This window comes from Mustela nivalis, assembly GCF_964662115.1.
Source record: "Mustela nivalis genome assembly, chromosome: 9".
Lineage (NCBI taxonomy): Eukaryota > Metazoa > Chordata > Mammalia > Carnivora > Mustelidae > Mustela > Mustela nivalis.
The window spans coordinates 32,737,381-32,742,684 of record NC_139028.1 but is presented as its reverse complement, the minus strand read 5'-3'; the positions used below and the strand labels follow the sequence as shown (position 1 = coordinate 32,742,684).

The window sequence follows — 5,304 nt, the reverse complement described above, 5'->3', positions numbered from 1 at the left end:
CTCTCTCTCTCTCCATCTCTCTCTCAAAAATTAATTAATTAATTAATTGATTGATTAATTAAATCTTTTAAAAATAAAAATACTTGACATACACGAAAGAGTATATGGTTTGTAAAATGAGTTCCTATATATTGCCTGACTTTATCCTCACAGAAACACTTGGGGAGAGAGAATGGTGGTACAGGAATTATTAACATCTCTGCTTTGGGCAAGTAAAACAGAGATTTTAAAAGGGTTAAGGGAATAAGCAAAGGTCATCTGGTTAGTGAGTAGACAAAGGAAGACTGAAACACTCATCTGGTTTTAAGTCCTAGCCCAGCCTGTTTATTCTGTACCTCAGCCAGCGGTCTCTCTTCCAGCAAGACCTGCCATCTGCGTGTGTGCCTAGGACCCTCCTCGTCCCCATCGTGGCCACGCCCTCCTGTCCCACCATAGACTCCCACCACGCGCAGCTCTCTCCGCATCTTCCTCCCATATACACACTCCTCACACTCCTGGACCACATGCTCACAAGCTAGTTTAAATGGGATTTACTAGAACACAGTGACTTGCCTGGAAGCCGAACTCTACTCTGGATCAACAACTGACTTGATGGCCCCAGTGTGACTGGTCTACTGTCTTTGGAGCCTTTACAAAAAGCCACAGCAAACTCTCATAACAGAGGAGTATTATTTAATTTGTCTTACGAGAACATTTTTTTTCTCTTGTATTTATCTTTACTTCCTCCCCTTCCCGCTGTGGCACGAAGGGGACTCAACTCACTGGAAGTCAGCAGACATCATAGTTTGCTCTGATGTTCTTCTTAACCATTTAGAGGCTGTGGAGACATCATAAATACTGTGAAACCTCATCCGTGAAAAATACCCAGGCATGTACATACACTCAAAATTTGGCCCATAAGTTTGGGAGATCTGTACTCCCAGAAGCCCATTCCCCAGCCCATGAACTGTGCAGGCCAAGTCCTACCCATGCCCAAATAGGAAGAAACCTGTCCTCACACATGCTGTTAAAATACTTGAAAATCAGATATGGCTGTCCAGGACCTGAGCCTAAAACACCAGCCCTTCTACGGCTGAGAGATCAGGAGCGTGGAACAGTCAAGCCGGCTGCCCAGAATTGCAGATCTTCAAGCCAGGGCTCAGCCCCAGCTCTGTCTGATGTTGGATTATTTGGGGATGCTGGTTAAATGAGCCGGTCTCTGGGAACTTTGAATTCCTCACTCATGAAAGAGCAAGAATATTCTTACCATCACCAGTAAGAACACAATGAGCCCACAGAGTAAGTAGCGTTATTTGGGACTCTTGTAATTAAAAAGTATGACACAGTTCTCACTTCCGGAGTTTGCAATTTATTTGATTTGTTCTGCCAAAAAAAAAAAAAAAAAAAAAAAAAAACTTGAGGTGAGCTGCAGGCTCCTGCTCCCTACGTGTAGGTACAATTAGGGGGTAGGCACATAGCCTGTGGAAATCCGGGGCAGCCAACCTTTCCTGTCGGCACCATGGTACTCCACTCTTGTCTCCTCCAAGCATTCTTGCCCCATCCGCTCCACCTGCTACACTCCCTTCCCTACCCCACCCCAGCTCCACCCTGCTTTCTGCTCCCTCTCTAATTCTTCTCATAGATCCTCACTTCCCTTCCTCAAAATTTGTTGCTGCCTGCGGCTTAATTTATACTCAGGTGAAACACAACTGATAACATCTTTAAAATGCTCCCCATTCACATATATTTACACTTAAAAATCATCAGAGTCTTTCTCAAAACACAATTCTGATGGTGGAATTTCAGACAGGACCAACAAGGCAGGGTCTTGAAGAGGGGTAAAGGGAGAAAGGAATCTCACAAAGACCTTCCCAGGCAAGGTCACCGTTAAGGTTTTGAGGGTTGTACATAGCCCAGCTCTAGGGGGCACAATTCTCATATACAAGAAACAAACCACCTGCATAGAAATGGATTCCATTTCTTTACCCTACACTCACTCATCATACTTATTCCTGGACCCAACAGTTTGGAAGGGTTCTTACTAAATCTCCCAGGATGGGAGGACTTCCACTTAGTAAGCTACTGCCCTCAAATTTTTTATCTGGCTTTTCATTTACAAACGCCTTGTGGAATTGCTACCTCATCTCTCCCTATTTCCTATGAAGCTAGTCAATGCTCACTACCTCATGTCAGGCTTCAGGCCTCTGTTTCACTCTGGAAGTGCAGTGGGCAGACAATGGGTAAAGAACAATGGATGTCATCATGGGCAGCTCTCTCACCAAGGTGAGAGCAGTGAGCCCGGAATGACAGAGATTTCCAACTGAGAGTCCACAACCTAATATGCATGAGGCTTATAGATGCCAGTTTTCTCTGATCCTCAAGAACATCAGAAACTAAAGGGCAGAAAACTCTGGTATTTAACTACAGTAGAACATAAAACTAGACCTTAACCCAGATTAGTGGGTTCCAGCTGTGTGGGCTCAGACCCACCTCCCACCTGCGTGTGGGTCTAAGAGCAGAGCCCAAGGCATCCAGCAGACCCCACTCTTCTCCCACATTGGGTGCCAATGCTCTGCTGAGAAGCCAGATGTTATCTCCTTCATGAACGTTTGCTGCTCTTCACCTGCCCTTGCTTCCTCCTTCCTGCACCTCCATGCCGTCTCCCTCATCACTGCGGACATCACCAAGAGGTGATGGGACGTGATGATGTCATTTCCTGCCAACCTGACGGGAGCAGCCCCTCAGTTTGTCCAATACTTTCAAGCTGTGGTTGACGAGACTTCAAATATTAAGTTATTCTAAGTGACTTTCTCCCCTCCTTCTCTCCCAGCTACCCAGGAATCTCCTCCTTCACCTCAGGACACCCCATCCGGACACTGCGAATCAGCCAACAGACCAACTGGAAGACACAGAGCGCCACTGGGTGGGAATCACTGCCTTCCTTTAAGGAAAACCAAGAGGGCTTATGCTTCTGGAAGGGCCCCAGATGTGGGGGAAGAGGAAGCAAGATTAGCGATTGGTCAGGCAGATTTCACTGGACTCTTGGAAGCATGCAAAGAGAGAAGCGGAGAAGAGTAGAAAGAGTAGAAATTTGAAAGAAGTAGAAGAGTAGAAATTTGAAAGAAAACCGCTAATTTCACATACATTCACCCAGCAGAGTGCATTCTTACAGCATCAACTACCCGTCTCAGTATTTGACTCCCAACTGGCAACTCCTCGTCCTCGTCACTGCTGAGCTTCTGTGATATCCCAGTGAGGCTCCAGCAGGCCCAAAACTAAACTGATTAGACCCTCCTCTCCACATGCCCTGCACAACATACACGGACGTGCACACCTTCTTCTTGCTGTTTTCCCCAACTTGGCCAACGGCATCTCTATCCATCTCACCCCTCAACTAGTCAGCCTTATCTTCTCCCCACCCTGGCATCTGCACCGCCCCTATTACTCCCCGACAGGGCAAACTCAGAGCAGTCCCCGTGTGTTCCTCTCCGTCACCACCACTTACTTAGTCCAGGCCCACACCATTTCTGGAAAGCTTGTCCCGATGGGTCTCCATCTTTCCAATCCCTCTCTTCATGTGGTGCTCAGTCTACATAATCGCTAGAGCAGTTCTTCTAGAAGATAAACGAAGTCATGTTACTTTCCTGCTTTAAGTCTTTAGGGAGTCTTCATCACCTCTGGAAGAAAAGCTCCCCCGGGGGGACAAACACACGCCCTCCTCACACGCCAGCCCAGTTGATTCTTCCAGCTTCATTGCCTGCCACTCCTGGGCAGCACCTTACACTACAAACCTGCAAGACTCACTTTCCCAAATTTGAGATTTTGTGTGTGTGTGTGTGTGTGTGTGTGTGTGTGTGTGTGTGTGTGTTTAGAGAAAGACTTCAAGCATGGCTTTAAGCTCTGCCGCCATTGTAAAAAACAAAGTAACAATCCAGACCAGGAAGTTCATGGCCAACTGACTGCTTCAGTAGAAACAAATGCTCATTGGGGTTCATCACCCCGGAAAGGCAACAGTACCTAAGACAGAAATTTGGGGCAAACCAGCCAAAATGTACAAGACCACCCAGATATCATCTTTGTATTTGGATTCAGAACCCATTTTGGTGGTGGCAAGACACCTGCCCCTGGCATGGTTTAGGAGTCCCTGGAATATGTGAAAAAAATGAACCCAAACATAGACTTGCAAGACATGGCCTGGATGAGAAGAAAAAAGACATCAGGAAAACAGTGAAAGGACCACAAGAACAGAATGAAGAGGTTATTCTTCAGAGGGACTGCAAAAGCCAATGTGGGTGCTGGCAGAAAGTGAGCTGGAGATTGGATAGCATGAGTCAAAGTTCTTCAGGGACTTTATCTGTAGTGATTGTGCAGATTTTTCATTAGAGGATTAATAAACTAAGAACTTTAAAAAAGAGGGAGAGAGAACTTGGCTGGGAGTGGGTGACAGATGTCACATAAACCATATGAGCTCAGGTTCTGCTCTGCAGGGGAACAGTGGGATTAGATGTGACACTGGGCTGACAATCCACATTCTAGTCCTGAATCTCTGGGAAAATGATTGCATCGCAGATCTCAATTTCCCTATCTGTAAAGTGAGAAGTTAGAAAAAGGATCTCCTACTCTCCGCCTCTAACGTCTGTGTCCCTTCAAAATTCTGCAGTGCCAGTGAATTTGATGAAACTCCAGACAGAGAAGACTGTAAGGAAGAATGTTCTAGGAAGGCAGGTAGGCAGGCAGGCAGGCAGGAAGGAAGGACTCACGTGACTTCAGGAAGGGGCCTCAGTGGACAGCTGCACAATCTGCTCTAGGCCAAGATGTTTAAAAAAAAAAAAAAAAAAAACCTGGTTTTTTTTTTTTTAATGAAGAATAAAAGGATGCCCATTGCCTCCGCTACTCAAGAATACTTGAAAAATAAAATGAATGAGGCCTTAAAGTTCTCCTCTCCCACCCAATTCAAGAATTCTCTTGTAACACTCCTGCAGGTGCCCTCTGTTGTTGCTGGAACAAATCCAAAGATCAAAAAGCTCTACCTCAGCAAAGTCTTGCAGAGATGCATACGGGAAGAGGTAACAGGGCAATTACTTGGGAGCCCTAGCATGTGTCCCTGACCTTTCCCCCTCATGGTAGAACCACAGTGTCTGAAATTCTACCATGAGTTGTTTATCTCTGTTGGTCTCTTAAAATTCAGACACTCTTGGTCCTACTTGCTATCAAACAAAAGTGTTCATGATTTAGAGAATCCCCCTCTGTTCATGAGAGCAGAAGGTCAGGTGAGCACCCTGGGCAATTCTACAAGAAGGGAGACATTGAGGATGAGGGGAAACA

At 46.0% G+C, this 5,304-nt stretch overlaps 1 pseudogene across 1 annotated transcript; it reads left to right on the top strand.

Annotated features, from left to right (window-relative positions):
• The first annotated feature begins 3,908 nt into the window (after positions 1-3,908).
• On the top strand, positions 3,909-4,304 carry LOC309840535 (small ribosomal subunit protein eS24 pseudogene; annotated as a pseudogene). The gene has a single exon. The product of its transcript is annotated as a small ribosomal subunit protein eS24 pseudogene (transcript).
• The last annotated feature ends 1,000 nt before the right edge of the window (positions 4,305-5,304 follow it).